This window comes from Pan paniscus, chromosome 1 (genome assembly GCF_029289425.2).
Source record: "Pan paniscus chromosome 1, NHGRI_mPanPan1-v2.0_pri, whole genome shotgun sequence".
In the NCBI taxonomy this organism is placed as follows: Eukaryota; Metazoa; Chordata; class Mammalia; order Primates; family Hominidae; genus Pan; species Pan paniscus.
The window spans coordinates 224,352,864-224,371,089 of NC_073249.2; the positions used below are offsets into that span (position 1 = coordinate 224,352,864).

The following is an 18,226-nucleotide window of genomic DNA, read 5'->3' on the forward strand; positions in this document are numbered from 1 at the left end:
AAATACTGAGTGTGGCTCCTGTTCTCCTGCCCAAACCTGTATGGATAGGAGCAGTAATAACGTGAGAAGGAAGCGGGTGCTCAGGGGCTCCTGGGAAGAGATGCTGAAGGACATTGCTTGCCTGTGGGGACACACACCCTAAGGTGTCAGGAAAGGGATGGGGACAGAGAGGCACAGTGGCAGCCTCTGCACACTGAATGTCTGTGTCCCCTCCAAATTCATGTGCTGAAACCCTCACCCACAACATGATGGTGTTGGGAGTTGAGGCGTTTGGGAGATGATTGATTAGGCCATGAGGAGGGACCCCTCAAGATGGGATTAGTGCCCTGATAAGAGGCTCAAGAGAGCTTGCTCCCTCTCTCTCTCTCTGCCTCTCTCTTTCTCTCTCTGTCTCTCTCTCTCTCTCTACCATTTGAGGATACAACAAGTGGCTTTCTGCAAGCCCTCACCAGACACCAAGCCAGCCAGCATTTTGATCTTGGATCTCCAGCCTCCAGGACTGTGTGAAATAAATGTTTGTTGTTTAAGTCCCCAGGCTATGGTCATTTGTCACAGCATTCCCAACTAAGATGATCAGAACCCACCTTTTGTAGTACAGCAGTTTCCGATGGTCATGAGGCCAAGTAGCCAAAGACAACCTTTCCCAATATTCCTCACAGCTATTTGCTGCCATGTGACTAGATTCTGGTCCCAACACAAGGTGAGCAGGGTGATGTGAGCAGCACTAGGCCAAGTGTCCCTAAAGTGAAAGGCATAAGCTCTCCCTTTCTTCTTCCCACTTGCCACCTGCTGGAGTATAGAAATGATGGCTGGGGCCAGAGCAGCCACGTGGGACTCAAAGACAGAAGCCACCTGTTGAGCACAGCAGGACAGCAAGAGAAAGGACGCTGGCTCCTTGCCACTGTGGAGCTGCGTTTGGACTGTTACATGCATGAGAACTAAACTTCTATGTCGTTTTGACCACTGTGAAACTCATTCTTGGTTACAGCAGCTGGAGTGTGTAATTTAACTCATGCAGAGATGCCTCATCCACTCTGGATGGCTTAGGGCTTAGATGTTCTTTGCAGAGACATGAACTCCAGTCATTCTATGATTTTTAAAAATCTATTGTCCTTTGGCAGTGCTGCTGCAAATTTCTGTTTCAGAAGGGAAAATAGTGCATATCATCTATAACTAGTGAAAATGTCTACTATGATGAGTGTATATTAGTGAAGGTAATGCCAAGTGTTCTAATAAAAGAAACCCAAGAATATACCATGGCCCAGCACAGTAATGCTTTGTATGTTGCTGGAATAAAGTCCAGTTGGGTATTCCTGATCAGTCAGTGGTTCTCCTTCAAGCTGTGGTTCAGGACAAGCCCATTTCCTGGGCAACAGGGCCCCTTCCTGGGTCATCTCCATCCAGTCACTAGTTGGGGAAGGGAGAGAAGGAAACACCTTAGACGTGAGGCCTGGAAGGGGCACACAACACTTCCGCCCACATTTCTCATCCATAACTCAGTCACATGGCCCTACTAGACATAATAGAGGCTGGAAATGTGATCCCCACCTGAAATGCCAATTCCCAATTACATCCCTACAGCTTGGATGGAGAGCATAGATCTTTGGTGGATCAATAGCTGTGTGTCATGACTGCAGAGAGCTCTACAGCAGATCCAGCAATTTATGGTCAAAAATAGCTGTGTAAAAATAAGAGTACATTCACTTATGCGGGCACCAAACACCATCCATGTTCTGCTATTTACCCTAAGGAGACAAAGGCAACGACCTGCCCCAGACACAGCTCCACGCAGCTGAAATAAGAACTTGTCTCTTCTGCAGCAGACTCACCTGCCAGAATCTGTTGCTGTTCCCCACTGGGGAAGGAAGGGAGTGACTGCTCCTTCATCGAATGCCCAAAACGTTCATGTGAGGAGGGAGAAATCAGATTGTGGTCACTACAGGCATTTTCAAGCTAGAAGGGGTTCTCCAGTTCACGTAATCTCTTCATTTTCATCCTAATTCTGTCTTGTCCAGAAGCAAATATTTTTTGTGAAAAATCAGACCTTGTGGATGACCTTGAGCAGCCGGATATAAATTACTCCCACAAGCTTAGCGTTCCAATAATGGAACACTAGGCATAAATAGGTTAAACTTAATCTACAAATGTAACCCAGATGTAAGCTAGGGTCCCGTGTGGTCCAGTCTCAATGAGAAATTAAATTCAAAGAAGAATAGGCCAGGCGCAGTGGCTCTCACCTGTAATCCCAGCACTTTGGGAGGCCGAGGCAGGCGGATCATGAGGTCAGGAGATCGAGGCCATCCTGGCTAACACAGTGAAACCCTGTCTCTACTAAAAATACAAAAAATTAGCCAGGCGTGGTGGCAGGTGCCTGTAGTCCCAGCTACTCAGGAGGCCGAGGCAGGAGAATGGCGTGAACCCGAGAGGCGGAGCTTGCAATCATGCCACTGCACTCCAGCCTGAGCAACGGAACGAGACTCCATCTCAAAAAAAAAAAAAAAAAAGTAGAATACAGCATCAAAGGTAGCACTAAGCTGTCCTCGAATCTCTTCAGGAAAATGATCATGGATCTAACTTTTTTTTTTTTTGAGACAGTCTCACTCTGTGGCCCAGGCTGGAGTGCAGTGGCACGATCTCGGCTCACTGCAGCCTTGACCTCCTGAGTGCAAGCAATCCTCCCTGCTCAGCCTCTTGTAGCTGGGACTACAGGTATGTGCCGCCATGCCCTGTTTTTTATTATTTTTTTTTGATAGAGATAAGGTCTTGCTATGTTGCCCAGGCTAGTCTCAAACTCCTGGCCTGAAGCAATCCTCCTGCCTCAGCATGGATCTAATTTAGAGCCCACAGCCATACTTCTTTTCTCCCTTCCCTAATTCTCTTCCTCCTATATCTGTCTCAGAGCCTCTCACAGGGCAAATTCCAGAAATCCTCTCTAATACCCCCACCCCATTCACCTTTTGCATCTCCCCCACTACTTCTTTCCTCATATTTCTTATAGAGATAGATTTAGCCTCTCAGATACTTTTGTAAATGGACTTTATATGGTTTTAGAGCAGTTTTAGGCTCACAGCAAAATCCAACAGAAGGTACAGAGAGTTCACATGTACTCTCTGTCCCACCCCCACACACACAGCCTCCCCAACTATTAATATCCCCCACCAAATAGTACATTTATTACAACTGATGAACCTACATTAACATGTCATTATCACTGTATTAGTCCATTTTCACGCTGCTGATAAACACATATCTGAGACTGGGCAATTTACAGTAGAGGCTTTTTGGACTTATGGTTCCACGTGGCTGGGGAGGCTTCATAATCATGGTGGCAGACAAGAGAAGAGAGCATGTGCAGGGAAACTCCTGTTTATGAAACCATCATATATCTTGAGACTTATTCACTATCAGGAGAACAGCATAGGAAAGACCCGCCCCATGATTCAATTACCTTCCACTGGGTCCCTCCCCAAACACATGGAAATTCAAGATGAGATTTGGGTGGGGACATGGTCAAACCATATCAATCACCCCAAGTCCATAGTCCACATTAGGACTCACCATTGGTGTTGTACAGTCTATGAGTTTAGACAAATGTTTAATGACATGGACCCACTGTGACAGTATGATACAGAGGAGTTTCACTGCCCCAAAAAAGTCCTGTGCTTCACCTATTCATCCCTCCATCTCCCCAACCCATGGTGTTACCGGAAAAGGGGTCTTGATCCAGACCCCAAGAGAGGGTTTCTGGATCTCACGCACGAAGGAATTCAAGGCGAGTCACAAGGTGCAGTGAAGGAAGCACGTTTATTAAAACCTACTCCATTACAGATCACGGGACCTTCCGAGAGAATGCACCGTCTTTGTTTTAAGTTTTTCTTATATAGGGGTCTTGTCTACGTAATGACTAAACCAAGCTGCGACTCTGTGAGGGGGAGCAGACAGCATGACAAAATTGATTATGCTACTGGTTTAAAGAAAACTATCCTTAACAGTCTAGTACATGAGTACATCAAAGCATATCTATAATTATCTTGAAAGCACATATTGCTATGGGTATTGGGACATCTGGGCTTTCTGTTGTTTTAGGAGTTTGTCCTTGCAGGCAGTACCAAGCTGCCTCCTTAGCTGTGACCATCTTAGGACCATGGGTTGTGACTGGCAAGGAAGGTACCTTGTTAGTCTCAAGACAGAGAAGATTTTTCAGTGGTGTCACTCTGACTCTCCTCAGCTCCTGCTTCCCTAATGATGGCAGCTCCTCTTTTTACTGTCCCCATAATTTTTCCTCTTTGGGAATGTCACAGGGTTGGAGTCATAGGGTGTGTAGCCTTTCCAGATTGGCCTTTCACTTTGTGATCTGCATTTCAGGTTTCTCTATGTCTTTACATGGATGGAAAGCTCACTCATTTTTAGCACTGAATAGTATTCCATGGTCTGCATGGATGTGCCACAGTTCATTTCTCCAATCATCTGCCAAAGGACATCTCGGCTGCTTCCAAGTCGTGGTGATTGTAAATGAGGCTGCTATCATCATCCAATGCATTTTAAGTCTTCCCTCCACTTTAGCCATTCTGTGAATTCCACTTCACGCTGACATCACAAAGACAGGACCCCTGAGGGACGGATGAGAGGAAATCAAGGAAGATTTTCAGAGGGCAGGTGGGGGGAGGCTGGGGACCTTCCCGGGGGGCACAAATCTTGTCTTGTCACTGAAGGATGCACACAGCTCATGGAGACCACGTCAACCACCGGCCTAAGGAAAGCAGTGGGAAAGCTGTGAGTTGAAGCCAGAGATGAATCCATGCTCAACCTGTGTGTGGCAGAACTCCTAGGTACTTGCTAGGGAGGGTCCTCAAAACCAGCTCCAGGTCCTCAAAATTAGTGAACAAGCGGTGGACACCACAGAGCAAAGCCACTGCTCAGAGAAAGCACACATCCTGGTTGCTATGTCTTCCATGCACGGGGCCCTCACTATGGACCAGACACTCCTAAGGGCCACGCACCCTGTACGATACCTGATCCCCCATCTACCTTCCCTTTACAGTAAGTGTGACGCGGCTTAAGCAGCTTGTCTGAGTTTGCACAGCTGGCAAATGGCTGAGCCATGACTCACACCCAGGTCCATCCACCGCCAAAGCTCCAGATCTCTGGCATCCTTCTAAGGTCAGAAAGGGAAAGAAATCCCTAATAAGGAGCCTGTGTGACGGCGTGCCCCCCTCCACTTTCCCACCCCCGCCAAGGACCCGTTTGAAGGCTGTTCACACCAGTCACTGCAATCACCATTGAGCACAGAGATGACAGTTCCAGCAAGCACTGACCTTCCAGCCCACTCTGCGGAGGAGAAGACTGAGGGGCAGAGAGGATGTTGATTTGCTGCAGTTGACTCTGACCCTAATTTCCCGGCGCTGACTCAAACTCATCAAGAACACTGCTTTCACTGAGTGTATGAGTGATTTCTCCATCCGTGTGGCTTTACCTGAACTCACACCGGTCCCACGGCCCAGGTGTGGGGCCGAGCACTCCCCTCTGCCTCCTCCCTGGACTGCAGGACCTGTGTCTCGCTTTATGAAAGAGGTGCCATTTGGGGAAGACTCGCATTGTCAGGAGCGCTGTGGACGCTCCGGGCGGAGATCAACACGATGATGATGCCGGGTGGAGGGAATGTGCGCTTCTCAGGAGGTAAATCACACCCTGCGCAGCGCCTATGGATTTTTGCTTTTCCTTGGCTGGTAGGAGCCGAGGAGGCTGCCTTCGCTGTGATATTTCTGCAAGTTCTCATCCCCAGTGGGAAGAAGAATTGCCTGTGTTTGCTGAAATTAAAGCCAAAACCCAGCCGGCGCAGATGGGAGGGGGAGGCTGGGAGCAGGTGGGAGCTGGTGTGCGGGAGTGGACTCAGGCCCTGGGGCAGGGGGGAAGAAGGGGGACCGTAGCATTATTTGGGAAACAGTCTTCTCAGGGCACATAAGGACGGCAGAGGATTTTTTTGGGGGAGTGGATGGAGCTACCATAGAATGAGGTCCTGAAAGTCAGCAAGATGGAGGAGCTGGAGGCCACCATGTTAAGTGAAATGAGCAAAGCAGAGCAAATACGGCATGTTCTCACTCACACAGGGGAGCTAAAAGGTGGATCTCACGGAGGTAGACAGTAGATTGTGGGTACCAGAGACCGGGAAGGGGAAGGGAGTGGGGGGATGAAGACAGGGTGATTGATGGGTACAAATATACGGTTGGATAGAAGAAATAAGTCCTAGTGTTAGAGCAGCAGGGTGACTATAGTTCACAATAATCTATTGTACATTTCAAAACAGCCAGAAGAGAATAATCTGAATGTCTCCAGCATCAAGAAAAGACCAGTATTGAAGGTGATGGATGCCTTAATTACGCTGATTGGATCTTTACAAATTATATTAATGTATTAAGTTATTACATGCATGCAGAAACTCTGTACACCTATTATGCACCAATAAAAAAGAAATTTTTTAAAGTGAGCAAAGGCCCCTTTGCCTTGGATCTCAAGTCTAAGAAACAGGCCCCGATGCCTTTAGGAAACCCCAAAAAGGAACGGGGCCCTTCTGGGAAGCAGAGCCGGTGAAAAAACACCCTGGACCTCAAAATTGAGCAAGCAGGGTTATGTTTCCCAGGCCAAACTGTCATCTTTACCCTAGAAATTGGGCCACACCTATGGTGCTGAATGGCTGTACCTTGGGCTTCAAGTTCCCAGATCCCACACTCCTTCCAGGTCCTATGAAAACCCCACAGCATCCCCAGGGATCCTCTGCAGGCCTTAGACAAAGCTCAGCCTCCCACTGGACATTATTCTTGAACTCGACCTTGCTGCTGCCCTGGGCCCAACTGTGGGTTTGAGATTTCCTAGTGGCCCCTGGAGAACGGTCCCTGTGTCGCCTGAAAGGGACCCCCTCACTAGATGCCCTATAGGCCTGCAGGTCCGTGCACCAGGTCTGGCCCTGGCTCTGCTGGTCCTGAGCTCAACCCTGAGGATTAACTGGACTGGAACTGGGTGCCCGCGTGCCACCTTGCCCACCCATGCTTCATACATGTCACAAGCTTCACCCTTTCTTGGGACAAACCAGCTCATCATCCCCTGGCCCCTGGCTGTCGTGAACGCCATCTCCATCTTGGGATGTGCCAGCCTCGATTTCCTATCCTTAACAGTAGGATCCTTACAGTATCCTCTGTACAGGAGGAGCCAAAAGCATTTTGCTGACCTCGGTGCAGATCAACCCTGCAACAAGGTGCAGAAGAGGCACCAAAGGGGCTTTGTAGCCAGCAACATGCCAGATCCATGCACCTTGTTGATGCAGCCGACTCTGCAGGGGTGCAGGAGGTGAGGACTCACACAGGGGTGCGGGAGGTGAGGACCCACGCAGGGGCGCAGGAGGTGAGGACCCACGCAGGGGTGCAGGAGGTGAGGATCCACACAGGGGTGCGGGAGGTAAGTATCCATGCAAGGGTGCGGGAGGTGAAGACCCAAGCAGGGGTGCCATCGAAGGCTATGGGAGGGACGGCTCCAGGAACAGAGGCAAGGCCCACCCCACCCTGACTATGAGGGGACAAGTCCATGGCCAAGGATCTTGGGAGCCATTATCTCTGCTACACGCCATGCAAGCAGAGGTGCCCTCTGGCAACCAGGTGCCGCTCTGGGTACAGCCGATGCAAACACGAGAGAAAGCGTCAACCAGATGGGATCATCGGCCCAGGGACAGAGAGAGGGGGGTGGCGTCGGACAGGTGGGCCAGGCACATGTGCCCAGCAGGACCCCACAGGGAGGGGAGCAAGGCTGGGGGAGGGATGGGGCACTGAGCAGCCGGTGCTAGAACAATCAGGAAACCTCCCAGGCAGGCATTCAAGCGGAGGCCCTGGTCAGCGGCGGGAGGGAGCCTCCCGGGAGGGTGAGACCTGGGAGAGGCTGTGCCTGCCAGCTCCTTGTCCTGTGGTATCTTTGCCCGGCTTTGGCACCTAGGGATCACTGGACTCAAGAGGCGCTGAGAAGCATTTTCTCCTCCCGTCTTTTGGAGGTGTTTGTGAAGATCTGATATTAACTCCTCTTCAGGTGTTTGGTAGAATTCAGCAGTGAAGCTGTCTGCGGGGCAGATGCCTGTGAAAGGCGCCCTGGTGTGTTCGAGGCACAATGATGACGAGGTCGGTGTCCCCCGGGACAGAGAGGGCAGCAGGTGGTGGGCAGCAGGCCTTATGCAGGGCCCAGCAGGGTGAGGAGAGTGAAGGGTGCCATGTGGGGGAAGTGACAGGGCCCGGCTGTGTAGCAAGGAAGCCCTCTGGCCCCTGCCCTGTGGTGTAAAGGCTTTCACGGGAAAGGAACAGAGGCGAGAGGTCAGGTGCCACCGGTGCCATCCGCTCTTACCTCATTGCACACATGAGCTCATCAGGATGGGCTCTCGATTCTCTGGAGGAGTCCAGGGTCGAGTCCAGGAATCAGCCCGAGGTCAACTTGGAGAAAGACCGTGTGTCTAGCGTCTGCCTCCCTCCCTCGCAGCCTCCTACTCGCCTGGCCTCCACCGCCCACCCAGCACCCCTGGGGACTGTCCCCATCCCCCCAGGGACTCCAGAGGGAATGTGTTTTGTGCCGTGTGTAAAACAAGCCATGCTCACTGCACACCACGACAGGCCCTTCAAGCTGTCAGAGTCCCTGCATGTGGAGTGAAAAGGGGGAAAAAAGACAATTTACAATTGCAAATTGGAACCCCTCTCTCGGAGTGGAGTGATAATCCAGCTAGGGAGACAGATGGTGAGGAAGTGCTCCAGGAACATGTTACAACACATCACGGCCTAGCAGAGACGAGAGGCTCCAGGAGGGACCTGGTGCCTGCCATTCCAACCTTGAGGGGCTCCTGGAGGGACGCTGAGGACAAGGCGGCTGTCCCGTCACCTCGCTCTTGTCTCTGCCCTCACCTCTCCCCACTGTGCAGGACTCAGGACTACGGGCGCCCAGACACAAAGGCCCAGAGCCACAGAACAGTGAACTCCACACTGTGCAGCTGTTGGCGGGAGGGGCGGGGAGAGAGACCAGAGTCCCATTTCTGCTGCCTTTTAAATAAAAGACAAGGAGGATGGCGAGGAGGAGGTCAAAACTCACTGCAGTCTATACCGCGGCACAGATCCCGACTCAGGGTGGGGGCATGTGGGAGGGACAGAGGGAGGGGGAAAACACAAACAAAGAGGGAGGAGGAGGCCCCTCCGCTTCATGCAATCGGGAACAGGTATGCGGGAACCCTGGGGTGTCTGGCGTCTGGCATGGCAGGCTCCCATCCTGGGTTCCGCCAATGCCGCCGGCGAGGCCTCCCTCTCTCCCCAAATGCTGCTCTTTTCAGAGGGGAAAAAAAGGCATCATTCCAAAGATAGGGTAGACGCTGAATGAACAAATGTTTTTAAACACCCATGTTGTCATTATTTCTTCCAGAAGTTGATTCATTTACGTGGTGATCTGAAAGCCTGTCACTCACTGAGGCCAGAGTGGACCCTCAAAGTCAGGCACTGGTTCAGGGACCAGGCCCTGAGGTGCGGGGATAGACGGAGCCTGACAAAGGCCAAGACACAGTGCTCTGGGTCCAGGCTGGGGACAGGAGTGGCGGGGCAGCGGAGGACAAGGAGACAGCCAGGCAGACCCCAAAGCCTGGACCGGGCTGGTCTCGGGGACCTGAGGGTGTGGAGGGAAAGAACGTTCCCTGCAGACAGAACGTAGGATGGGCAGCACATGGGACAGCTCGTGGTTCAGCCAGGCTGCAGGGACTCCAGAAGGTTCTATGGCTGAGTCTTTACTGCAGACTGGAAATCTTCAATGAGCTGCTAACAAAAAAGTGTCAGCAAACAATCAAAACCAAAACATGTGTATGGATGCAGTGGGGCGGGGCAAGGGACGTTGAGCTGGTGGAAAATGAAGAAAGGAGAGGGAGAGCCATGGGGCTGCTGAGCCTGGACCGGCCCATTCCCGCTGGGCTTCAAGGCTGTGGGAGCATTGGTGTCCTGGCCTGGAATCGGTGAGCACAAAAGCACCAAAGATCTGAAAGGTTCTCTGATCAAAGACCCCTTTGTGAACTGTTCAATATTTTCAGCAGAAATCCAATAAATGTCAGAGGTTTTTTGGGGTTTTTTTGTTTGTTTGTTTATGCACCACCTGTTTCTCCCTATGGGAAAAGAAAATGATAACTACTGCTAAAAAATGAACATTTAAAAACCCCTAAAAGATCATCTGAGGTGCATGTGAAGCTGTTCTGGGCCATGCCTGAATGTGAACAGAGCCAGCCACTTCGCCATGCAGGGAAAGCCTTGGAAGGGAAAAGCAAAGCCCAGGCTGCCCGGCGGCTACAGCTCTGGGCGGCGTGTTCCTCACCCTCCTCTCCCACCAGTGACTGCCTCGGAGGGCAGACCTCAACTCTTCCCGAAGGCTGAGTCCGAGAGGCCCCGGCGCTGAGGGCGTAGCAGCCCACTGGACCTCACCCCTTGGCACCCCTGCCCTCAGGGCACAGGAGTGACTTGAGGCTATGGCTGGCTCGGGGCCCTAGAGGAAGTCACATCTGGTCATTGAATACACAAGGCAGGTGTCGGGACAGCGCTGTGTTTGGCACTCACTCACTCATTCATTCATGTATTCATCTGTGGGTTGTGAAATTAACTTCGCAAATATTTACAGAGAGCTTTCCAGGGTTCTTCAAAGGGAAGAAATAAAGACGTTAGCAGAGTTCCTGTTTAAGCTTCGCTCTCATTGCGTCCTGGCGTCATGTGGGGCCTCAGGGTGACTTGGCAAAGTGAGCTCCCACTTCCTCCAACCGAAAAACACCAGCAGGCAGGATCACATGGCCAAGGCGGTGAGTCCCGCTCCACTAAGGCAAATCTTGAAAAGTGCCTCCATCTCTGTTGGTTTCCTGAAGCCACAAACTGGGCAGCTTCAACAACAGAAACTTATTCTCTCCCCGTCCCGGAGGCCAGAAGTCCAAGAAGAAGGTGTGGACAGGGCTAGTTCTTTCTGAGTCCTCTCCCCTTGACTCCCAGATGGCTTTTTTCACTGTCACATGGCCTCTGTGTGTGCTTGCGCATGCCTGTGTCCAAACCTCCCCTTCTTAGAAGGACACCAGTCCTGTGAGATTAGGGCCCATCTGAATGACTTCATGTTAACTTAATTCTGCCAAGACCCTATCCCCAAATAAGGTCGCACTCACAGGTTCTGGGGGTAAGGACTTCAGCATGTGGATTTGGTAAGGGGATACACAATTCAGCCCATGACAATCGCTGAGCCTTCATCTTCTCATTTAAAAAAAAAAAAAAAAAAAAGGCCGGGCACAGTGGCTCACGCCCATAATCCCAGCACTTTGGAAGGCTGCGGCCAGCGGATCATTTGAGGTCAAGAGTTCAAGACTAGCCTGGCCAACTTCTTGAAACCCTATCTCTACTAAAAATACAAAAAATATATATATATAGCAGGGCATAGCGGCATATGACTCTATAGTCCCAGCTACCTGGGAGGCTGAGGCAGGAGAATTGTTTGAACCCAGGAGGTTGCAGTGAGCTGAGATCGAGCCACTGCACTCCAGCCTGGGTGATAGAGTGAGACTCTATCTCAAAAAGAGAGAGAGAGAGACAGGCCAGGCGTGTTGGCTCATGCCTGTAATCCCAGCACTTTAGGAGGTTGAGGCAGGCAGATCACTTGAACCCAGGAGTTTGAGACCAACCTGGGCAACATGGTGAAACCCTATCTCTACAAAAAAAATACATAAATTAGCCAGGCGTGGTGGCTCATGCCTGTAGTCCTAGCTGCTCGGGAGGCTGAGGTGACAGGATCACTTGAGCCCCAGAGATGGAGGCTGCAGTGAGCTGATAGTGCCACTGCACTCCAGGCTGGGCGATAGTGACACCCTGTCTCAAAAAAAAAAAAAAAAGGGAGAGAGAGAGAGAGATAGCACCTGCCCCAACTCTCTCCCAGAGCAGACCCACTGGATTGGGCCCAAAGGGTGCCCTGTGAGCTTCAGAGGGCTGTGCTGTAGGCGCCACCCACTTTCCTCTCAAGTACAGTCAGCAAGAGAGACAGGGACTCTCACCTCCCAGTGCCCCTCAGAAAATCAGAGGTCCCGGGCAGGATGTTGGCCTGTGGTCCACTGGCTCCTTTAAGAAAAGCCAGGTGTCCTCAGAGACCCGCACATAAGGTCAGTACTCTCTCAGCAGACCAATCCATTTCTCCCCACTAAGTAGCATCTGATGGCGTTAGATGCTAAAACTCTCTCTTCAGAAGTAATAAAAAATAAAAATAAAAATAAAAAAGGCAGTCCCTTAGTGGGAGGGTGTTTGGCATTTCATCTGAATTCCATAATGAATAATTTATATGAAAGTTTTATCGGAGCCCAGCTTTCCACAATAAATGTTCCCTGAGAACACACGCAAATGCTTCAGCAGCCATCTCTCTCTCTGCTGGATTGGGCTGACAGCCCAAATCAGATCTGAGTTGCTGCATCACTCATTTACAAAAAATATCATAATCTTACTTTTATGTGCATTTTTCCCAGCATCCGTGGGTGACAAGTTTGAGAGGCACAGGCAGCAGTGGCCACTGCTTCTGTTGGATCCAGGAGGGAAGGGAGGTTCTGAGCTTTGGAGCGGGAAGTGAGGAGCCTCAGCTGTCTGCACTCTTTTGCCTGCAACACAACAATTAGGAGAGGGACTAGGAGGAAAGGAGCCACCTGGTTTCTGGGGCATAGAAGCCCTATGCAGCCACGTGTCCCGAGCAGAGTGAGGTGGGGAGGGGGCCAGAAGGAGACCTCAGTTATTCAGCGTCAGGAGTGGGGGTCCAGAGTGTGGCTTGGGGACAGGGAGACCCAGCTTGAACCCTCCTCCTAGCTAGGTTATGTGGCTTCTCTGAGTCCTTGACCTTATTTGGATAATGGAAAAAAGAGAACCCACCTTTCAGGACTGTCCTGGGAATGTACTGACCTGTTGTGGGCAGCGTGGTCATCACACCAACCTTCACATCCAACAAATGCTTGCAGAACTGACAGGCACATGACACGAGCACGCCGCTAACCAGGACTGTGCTTTCTGATATTGCTGTTTCCATGGTGGCAGGGAGAGGGCTCCAGCCCAGCTGCAGCGTCCAGAGGCACAGCCCCCGCCTCCTGCATTCGCTGCCCAGGGGTTCACGTGTCCTCAGCTTAATGTCTTCTTAATATTTTATACACTTTCTCCTTTGTGAATTCATCTCTTTTCATGGAGGAATTGCCTGTGTGTGCCCAGTGGGAGCTTGAAGGCATCAGTCATCGTCACATCCTCCTGAGGATTTCTCAGTCAGCCGCTCTAGGCAGGTCCTGAGGGAGGGGATGGAGGAGACCCCAGAACCTGGCGCTGCCCTTCCTGTCCCAGCCAGGTGGGTGTCCTGGTTTAGGGCTGCCAGGGACATGGCCTGTCCCAGGGACACAGGCGTCAGCACTGGCTCTGCTGCTCACCAGCTGTTTGACTTGGAGCAAGTTTCTTAACCTCTCTACGCCTGTTTCCTTATCTCTAAACTGAAGTGATCATGATCCCCTCCCCAAGGGAAGTCGGGAGGCTCCGGGATGGGACGGTGCACACGCAGCCTTCACATCGTGCTGAGGCAGCACCAAGCGTGCACCCGAGAAATGCCAGTTGTCTTGTGCAGCTAGTCCTGCAGTCCTCCCAGTCTGCAGGAGCAGGAAGGGAGCCTGGGCTGGGAGCTGCCCGTTGCCCACAGTGACGTGCTGGAGGACCCAGGACAAGGCCTGGCTCTCCACCCGCTGCACCGTCCACCTCTGCCTGGTTGACAGCTTCGCCAGCCATTCCGTTTGCCTTCTCCACTCCCTCCTTCCCTATAGGAACCAGCTCTGGGTTTGGCACCCAAAACCAAAAGGACTGGCCCCTTCTCTGCGCTGCCCATGGACTTGGGAGGCTGAGCGCATCTCTCACTCTGGACGGATCCCAATTAGCCAATCACAGTATGTCATCCTCCTTGCCAGGGATTATTTCAGCCAATCAGCACACAGACTCCCTCTGGTGACTCTAATAGGTCCAGGAGCAGGCACATGCCTTAGGCTGGCCAATCAGAGAGGTGAGAAGGACTTTCACTCCACCTGTCCTTCTCCCACCAGGTGTGAATGAGCAAGCTCCTCTCATTGCAGCAGGCAGGCGGCCATCCTAAAGCCATGAGGGAGGGGGCCTCAGGACAAGGGGAGGCAGAGTCAAAGGAAGGGAGATGCAGCCCTGATCACATGGTGCCTGCAGCCCACCTTGCCTCAGAACCTGTGCTCACATGAGATAATAGATCTCTGTGGTTAAGCTAGTGCACGTTGGACCTTCTGCTACTAACTCCAGAGAAATGCCCCCACATGTAAAGTTAGAGGGTCTCCACTGTGGCCAGACTTATGGCCCCTTCATATTTCCAACCCTGGGAGAAATTCAAGTCAATGGAAGACAACACAATGGGATAAGGAAGTAAAAAGTTAATGACTAAATTAAGGTTATCACCAGAAGTTTAAGCTTCTTGAGAAGGGTCACCTCTGTTTTTGAAGACACACAGAAAGTACTGTCAAATTCCATTCAAAGACAGCCCTCAGTGTCCTGGAATGGCCCCTGAAAAGAGCCTCCTGGAGCTTCCTATTGCAGCATGACACCTGCCCACCAATAGGGCAGGACAGCGGTGTGGCCAAGAGCCCCACTGACCAGGGCTTGAGTGGCGATTATACCACTAACTAGCTCCATGGCCTCTGCAAAACTCAGGGACCTCATGTGGAAAATGGTGTCATAATATCACCAGCTTATGCAAATCAATGCGAGGATTCTACGGATAAGAAAAATGAAGTTCTTAGCACTGCATCTGGCATGTTGGGAGTGCTCAGTAAATGTTAGTGTTATTTTCTTGACATTTTCACCCTGATTAAATGATTAGGCAGAGACTAATGCTTCTGGCCAAGTGGAGTAACAGAGATTGGATGTACCCTCCCAACCAAACAACCAAAACAACAACAAAAAAAAGTATGAAGCAATGGTTTTCAGGCCATGAGACACCAGGCAGCAAAGGACAGACATTCCTGAGAGGAGGAAAACTAGCAAGGTGAGCCCTAACATTCCCCAAGCTTCTCCCATCGGGTGAGTTTCCAGGCTGTGGTGCAGGGATGGGGAACCCAGGTTGAGACCAATGGACTCCCCGAGTGGAAGAGACAGAGCCGAGTCCAGGGAAGACAAGGCAGGAAGGTTCACAGGACACAACAGGAGAGAGCTGCACAGAGAGCTCTGGAGACGTGCAGAGGGTCCCCTCCAGGCACTCAGCAAAGCAACAATTAGTGCATGTAGGCAGGGAAACGACTCAAGGCTGGGCAAAGAAGCACCCAAAAAGATTGGAGGAAGCAGCTCCCCGTGTTCACACAGGGTGGGGGTTGTTACTGCTCCTACCAGCCAGACGGGAAAATCTTAGAATTCACATGGCATCGGGTAAACTACTCAGAAGGGTCTTGCCTCCGTCATGGAAATAATTATCCCTAGACCAAACACTGATTTGAAGTTTTTAAAAACAAGCTCTGAATAGATCAAAATGTTCCCAAGGAACTTAACTGCATCCCCGAACAAAGCTCAAGAATACTTTAGAAATGATCACAACAACAGCAAAAATCTAGCAACCAACAATATAAAATGTCAATGTCGGCCAGACATGGTGGCTCATGCCTGTGATCCCAGCATTTTGGGAGGCCGAGGCAGGCGGATCACTTGAGGCCAGGAGTTCGAGACCAGCCTGGCCAATGTGGTGAAACCCCATCTCTACTAAAAATACAAAAGTTAGCTGGGCCTGGTGGCACACACCTGTAATTCGAGCTATTCAGGAGGCTGAGGCAGAGAATCACTTGAACCTGGGAGACAGAGGCTGCAGTGAGCTGAGATTGCGCCACTGCACTCCAGCCTGGGCCACAGAGCAAGACTCCATCTCAAAAAGTAAATAGATAAATAAAATGTCAATGTCTCACATCCAATCAAAACAGTCTACGCATGCAAAGAAGCATGAAAACACGACCCATGGTAAGAAGAAAGATCAATCAAAACTGACTCAGAATGGACATAGATGCTAGAATTAGCAGACAAGAATGTTTAAAACGTTATTACAACTTTGGCCAGGCAGGGTGGCTCACACCTGTAATCCCAGCACTTTGGGAGGCCAAGGCAGGCGGATCACCTGAGATTGGGAGTTCAAGACCAGCCTGACCAACATGGAGAAACCCCATCTCTACTAAAAATACAAAATTAGCCAGGCATGGTGGCACATGCCTTTAATCCCAGCTACTTGGGAGGCTGAAGCAGGAGAATCACTTGAACCTGGGAGGTGGAGGTTGCAGTGAGCTGAGATTGCACCACTGCACTCTAGCCTGGGCAACAGAGCAAGACTCTGTCTCAAAAAAATAAATAAATAAATAAATAAAAAGAAAAAAAAGAAAAATGCATTGGATAGAATTAATAGCAGGCTAGACATTGCAGAAGAAAAGATCAGTGAACATAAGGACATAGCAATACAAAGTATCCAAAACAAAACACAAAGAGAAAAAAATAATTTTAAAAAACTAACAGAGAATTCGTTTGGGAATAATGTCAAGCAGCCTAATATACATGTAATTGGAATCTCCAAAGGAGGAGAGCAGAGCAGAAATACTATTTGAAGAAATAATGGCTAAAAATGTTTCAAATTTGACAGAAACCAGAAACCCACCAATTCAAGAAGCTCAATGAACCTCAAAAACAAGAAACATACAGGCACATCCCAATCAAACTGCTTAACCCCAGTGAGAAGGAGAATATCCTGAAAGCAGCCTGAGGAAAAAGATATGTTGCATACAGAGAAACAAAGATTAAAATGACAGCCGATTTCTTAGGGGAAATGATTCAAGCAAGAAGACAGTGGATCAGCATCTTTAAAGTACTGAAGGAACAAAAAACTGCCAACCTATGCAGTGAGCCGAGATTGTGCCACTGCACTCCAGACTGGGTGACAGAGTAAGAAGTGAGACTCTGTCCCAAAAAATAAATAAATAAATAAATAAAGTCAACCTACAATTCCATACAGTGAATTTTTTTTTTCTTTTTTTTTTGAGAAAGGGTCTCACTCTGTCACCCAGGCTGGAGTGCAGTGGCACAATCTCGGCTCACTGCAACCTCCACCTCCCAGGTTCAAATGATTCTTCCACTTCAGCCTCTGGAGTAGCTGGGATTACAAGAGTGCACCACCATGCCTGGCCAATTTGTTGTATTTTTGGTAGAGATGGGGTTTCACCATGTTGGCCAGGCTGGTCTCAAACTCCTGGACTCAAGTGATCCACCCACCTTGGCCTCCCAAAGTGCTGGGATTACAGGTGTGAGCCACTGCACCTGGCCCAGTGAAGTTATCTTTAAAAAAATAAAGGGAAGGATTCCAACTTCAGAAGTGATGAAGTAAGCGCATTCCACCCGGTCTCTCCCTCTGGACACAACTGTGACACCTGAACATACGCATGGACCAGTTATTGGAGGACTCTGAAAAGTAAATTGCAGCAGGCAGATTGCAAAAGAAAACCAGATGTCAAAGTACCACCAAACTGGTGGTGATTTACCATGTTCTTCTCCAGGATCACCTGGCCTGAACACAATGCAGTTTGAAAAACAAAGGTAGGTGCTGGCACAGAGAAATCTCCAGGGGAAGCCCTCTAATTCTGGTTCAAGAAACATGAAAGAGGCCTCCCAATGCTCAGGGAAAATATGGAAATTCCACATTTTTTCTATTCTCACACTCCAGCCCCCAATAAACCCTGTGACAGTGTCGGCAGAGACCCCAACAGGAACCCACAAGAGCTGAAACAGTAAGGGAGGAGAGCTTTCTCCCTGATTAGTGGATCTGCGATCCCAAGAGAGCACAGCAAACCTCATTGCTCTTTTCCCTCTTTCTTTTCTCCACCATTTGACACCAGACAAGGGCACACTCACAGAGGTGCATGTCACAGCAGGGTCACCAGAGCCCTAGGTTTTTGGCCAAAGGACCAAAGTGGGCCAAAGTGTATCAGGACGATTGCAGAGCTGGAGAAGCTTCGGAAAGCAACCACCTAACATTACCTATAAATTCCTGGTCCTATCGCCACCCTGAAAGCTGCATGTGGCATGAATCTGACCCTAAACCGCACGGCAAAGACTTCGAGAACTGAACCACCTTTCGGCCCAAAGGCCCGCTACTCAATGGTGCACATGTGGGA

The 18,226-nt window shown here is 50.3% G+C and overlaps 1 long non-coding RNA gene across 1 annotated transcript; it reads right to left on the minus strand.

Moving 5' to 3' along the window:
* Positions 1-3,789: 3,789 nt before the first annotated feature.
* LOC103785945 (uncharacterized) lies at positions 3,790-13,862 on the minus strand. Its single transcript, XR_004670055.3, has 3 exons — positions 12,951-13,862; positions 12,506-12,655; positions 3,790-4,750 (listed from the first exon to the last, which is right to left on the minus strand). It is a non-coding gene; the product is annotated as an uncharacterized LOC103785945 (long non-coding RNA).
* Positions 13,863-18,226: the final 4,364 nt, after the last annotated feature.